Source organism: Vulpes lagopus, chromosome 19 (genome assembly GCF_018345385.1).
Source record: "Vulpes lagopus strain Blue_001 chromosome 19, ASM1834538v1, whole genome shotgun sequence".
Taxonomy (NCBI): domain Eukaryota; kingdom Metazoa; phylum Chordata; class Mammalia; order Carnivora; family Canidae; genus Vulpes; species Vulpes lagopus.
Window position 1 is genome coordinate 5,693,411 of NC_054842.1, and position 4,951 is coordinate 5,698,361.

General features: G+C 37.5%; 1 non-coding gene across 1 annotated transcript; it reads right to left on the bottom strand.

The window, feature by feature from the left end:
- Positions 1-4,429: 4,429 nt before the first annotated feature.
- LOC121479198 lies at positions 4,430-4,531 on the bottom strand. Its single transcript, XR_005984698.1, has one exon. It is a non-coding gene; the product is annotated as a U6 spliceosomal RNA (small nuclear RNA).
- Positions 4,532-4,951: the final 420 nt, after the last annotated feature.

Sequence of the window (4,951 nt, forward strand, 5' to 3'; positions counted from 1 at the left end):
TAAAAAGAAGAGAGAGAAGACTCAAATTAATAAAATCATGAATGAGAAAGGGGACATCACTACCAACACCAAGGAAATACAAACGATTTTAAAAACATATTATGAACAGCTGTACGCCAATAAATTAGGAAATCTAGAAGAAATGGACGCATTCCTGGAAAGCCACAAACTACCAAAACTGGAGCAGGAAGAAATAGAAAACCTGAACAGGCCAATAACCAGGGAGGAAATTGAAGCAGTCATCAAAAACCTCCCAAGACACAAGAGTCCAGGGCCAGATGGCTTCCCAGGGGAATTCTATCAAACGTTTAAAGAAGAAATCATACCTATTCTACTAAAGCTGTTTGGAAAGATAGAAAGAGATGGAGTACTTCCAAATTCGTTCTATGAGGCCAGCATCACCTTAATTCCGAAACCAGACAAAGACCCCACCAAAAAGGAGAATTACAGACCAATATCCCTGATGAACATGGATGCAAAAATTCTCAACAAGATACTAGCCAATAGGATCCAACAACACATTAAGAAAATTATTCACCATGACCAAGTAGGATTTATCCCTGGGACACAAGGCTGGTTCAACACTCGTAAAACCATCAATGTGATTCATCATATCAGCAAGAGAAAAACCAAGAACCATATGATACTCTCATTAGATGCAGAGAAAGCATTTGACAAAATACAGCATCCATTCCTGATCAAAACCCTTCAGAGTGTTGGGATAGAGGGAACTTTCCTCGACATCTTAAAAGCCATTTACGAAAAGCCCACAGCAAATATCATTCTCAATGGGGAAGCACTGGGAGCCTTTCCCCTAAGATCAGGAACAAGACAGGGATGTCCACTCTCACCACTGCTGTTCAACATAGTTCTGGAAGTCCTCGCCTCAGCAATCAGACAACAAAAAGACATTAAAGGCATTCAAATTGGCAAAGAAGAAGTCAAACTCTCCCTCTTCGCCGATGACATGATACTCTACATAGAAAACCCAAAAGCCTCCACCCCCAGATTGCTAGAACTCATACAGCAATTTGGTAGCGTGGCAGGATACAAAATCAATGCCCAGAAATCAATGGCATTTCTATACACTAACAATGAGACTGAAGAAAGAGAAATTAAGGAGTCAATCCCATTTACAATTGCACCCAAAAGCATAAGATACCTAGGAATAAACCTAACCAAAGAGGTAAAAGATCTATACCCTAAAAACTATAGAACACTTCTGAAAGAAATTGAGGAAGACACAAAGAGATGGAAAAGTATTCCATGCTCATGGATTGGCAGAATTAATATTGTAAAAATGTCAATGTTACCCAGGGCAATTTATACGTTTAATGCAATCCCTATCAAAATACCATGGACTTTCTTCAGAGAGTTAGAACAAATTATTTTAAGATTTGTGTGGAATCAGAAAAGACCCCGAATAGCCAGGGGAATTTTAAAAAAGAAAACCTTAGCTGGGGGCATCACAATGCCAGATTTCAGGTTGTATTACAAAGCTGTGGTCATCAAGACAGTGTGGTACTGGCACAAAAACAGACACATAGATCAATGGAACAGAATAGAGAACCCAGAAGTGGACCCTGAAATGTACGGCCATCTAATATTCGATAAAGGAGGAAAGACTATCCATTGGAAGAAAGACAGTCTCTTCAATAAATGGTGCTGGGAAAATTGGACATCCACATGCAGAAGAATGAAACTGGACCACTCTCTTTCACCATACACAAAGATAAACTCAAAATGGATGAGAGATCTAAATGTGAGACAAGATTCCATCAAAATCCTAGAGGAGAACACAGGCAACACCCTTTTTGAACTTGGCCACAGTAACTTCTTGCAAGATACATCCACGAAGGCAAAAGAAACAAAAGCAAAAATGAACTATTGGGACTTCATCAAGATAAGAAGCTTTTGCACAGCAAAGGATACAGTCAACAAAACTAAAAGACAACCTACAGAATGGGAGAAGATATTTGCAAATGACATATCAGATAAAGGGCTAGTTTCCAAAATCTATAAAGAACTTATTAAACTCAACACCAAAGAAACAAACAATCCAATCATGAAATGGGCAAAAGACATGAAGAGAAATCTCACAGAGGAAGACATGGACATGGCCAACATGCACATGAGAAAATGCTCTGCATCACTTGCCATCAGGGAAATACAAATCAAAACCACAATGAGATACCACCTCACACCAGTGAGAATGGGGAAAATTAACAAGGCAGGAAACAACAAATGTTGGAGAGGATGCGGAGAAAAGGGAACCCTCTTACACTGTTGGTGGGAATGTGAACTGGTGCAGCCACTCTGGAAAACTGTGTGGAGGTTCCTCAAAGAGTTAAAAATAGACCTGCCCTACGACCCAGCAATTGCACTGTTGGGGATTTACCCCAAAGATTCAGATGCAATGAAACGTCGGGACACCTGCACCCCGATGTTTCTATCAGCAATGGCCACAATAGCCAAACTGTGGAAGGAGCCTCGGTGTCCATCGAAAGATGAATGGATAAAGAAGATGTGGTCTATGTATACAATGGAATATTACTCAGCAATTAGAAACGACAAATACCCACCATTTGCTTCAACGTGGATGGAACTGGAGGGTATTATGCTGAGTGAAATAAGTCAATCGGAGAAGGACAAACAGTGTATGTTCTCATTCATTTGGGGAATATGAATAATAGTGAAAGGGAATATAAAGGAAGGGAAAAGAAATGTTGGGAAATATCAGGAAGGGAGACAGAACATAAAGACTCCTAACTCGGGGAAACGAACTAGGGGTGGTGGAAGGGGAGGAGGGCGGGTGTTGGAGGGGAATGGGTGACGGGCACTGAGGTGGACACTTGACGGGATGAGCACTGGGTGTTTTTCTGTATATTGGTAAATTGAACACCAATAAAAATTAATTAAAAAAAAATACACTAAAAGTGTTTGAGAAACAATAAAAAAATAAATAAATAAATAAATAAATAAATAAATAAAATCTTTAAAATAAAAAAAATAAAAGTAAAATGATACTGATAATGATGTTTCAAATAAATATGAACATGAACCTAATTTCAAACATAGAGCAGAGTCAAGTCATAAATAGCCATGATCAACCTTTTGCTAATTTCTATATTCTGTTTTTCAACACATTGAAAAGGAGAAAACGAAAGAATCTATGTAAAATTACTTCACACTGGCCCTTTCTTAAAAGGGAAATCATTTTTAAGTTAGTTTTTTCAATCTGAGCAGTTTTATAGGGCAAGATTTTCTATGTTCTTCATCCTTTCACCCCCAACTGAAGAGTGAGAAATTCTTTTTTTTTTTTTTTTTTTGAGTGAGAAATTCTATCTGCATGACATTTTCATGTAATATTATCAAGTCAACAATACCTACTCTGGTCTACAATACCCCAAGCTCTGTTCTAATCTGTTGACACCATGTCTTCTTTTTTTCCTACAAGTTATTGATATCCTTTATAAGGATATCAATAAGATAAATATTGAGATGATGATATTTATCATCTCAACTCTTTTTTTAGAAGATTTTTATTTATTTATTCATGAGAGACACACACCCAGAGAGAGGCAGAGACACAGGCAGAGAGAGAAGCAGGCTCCATGCAGGGAGCCCCACGTGGGACTTGATCCCGGGTCTCCAGGATCAGGCCCTGGGCTGAAGGCAGTGCTAAATTGCTGAATCACTGGGGCTGCCCTATCATCTCAACTCTGTAAATTTATTCACATCGTTGTGTAACCATCACTACAATCCATCCTTATAAACTCTTTTGTTCTGTAAAATCAATACTTTATATATATTAAACAATAACTCCTCTTCTCCCCTCTCACCAGCCCGTGGCAACCACCATTCTACTTGTTGTCTCTGAATTGGACTACTCAAAATACCTCATATAAGTGGAATCATGCAACATGTATCTTTTTGTGTCTGACTTATTTCACTTAGCATTATGTCCCCTAGGTTCATCTCACATTGAAACGTGTATCAAAGTTGCCTTCCTTTCTTTGAGGGCTAAATAACATTATACTGTATTTATAAACAACATTTTATGTATCCAATCATCCATTGATGATGCTTGGATTGTTTCAACTTCAACTCTATTGTCAACAGTGCTGCTCTGAACATGGGTGTATAAATATCTCTCCTAGATTGTGCTTTCAGTTCTTTTAGATTTAGTAGACTTGCTGGATCATTTAGTAGTCCTATTTCAATTTTTTGAGAAAATTCCATGCTATTTGCCAGAAAAGAAGTTGCACCCTTTTTCATTCCCATCGACAGTAACCAAGAGCCATGAGGTGACTGCTTATTACAGTTTTGATTTGCAATTACCTAATGATTGAGTATCTTTTCACATGCTTGTCAGACATTTGTATATCATTTTGGGGGGAGATCTCTATACATCTTCTTTGCCCATTTTTAAAACTATGAATACTTCATGTGTTTGAATATTATCCTTGCACCAGAGCCTGTTAATCTTCTCTGTATCTTTCTAATTTTAGTATATATGCTGCTAAAGCAAACATCTAAGTTGTCGATGCCTAGTTTGAATTTTTAGTGTTTCATTAACACATTTTCCTCTTCCCAACAAACCACCATCCCCCACTGTGCACCTACAGTCAACATTTTTTCCCATAAAAAACATAAAAGGAGATTTGTATATATTCTTGAACTTATTTCTTGTTCATGTTCAAGTTATTGTATCTTTCCCTTGCTTGATTATTTATAGTCTTTGAGTTTTGTTTTGTACTTTTTCACATCACTAGGTTTAGGGAAGTGGAAAACTTTAAGGTCTGACTTAATGATACCACCTTAAACAGCCTGATCAAGGTAGAGTAAGGAGCAATATTTCAACCTTGCATCTAAAGAGGACATTAATCTTGCTCTTTTTAAAAAAATTTTTAATCAGAAGTTCCTAATTTTTCTCACCATTGATGTAAAA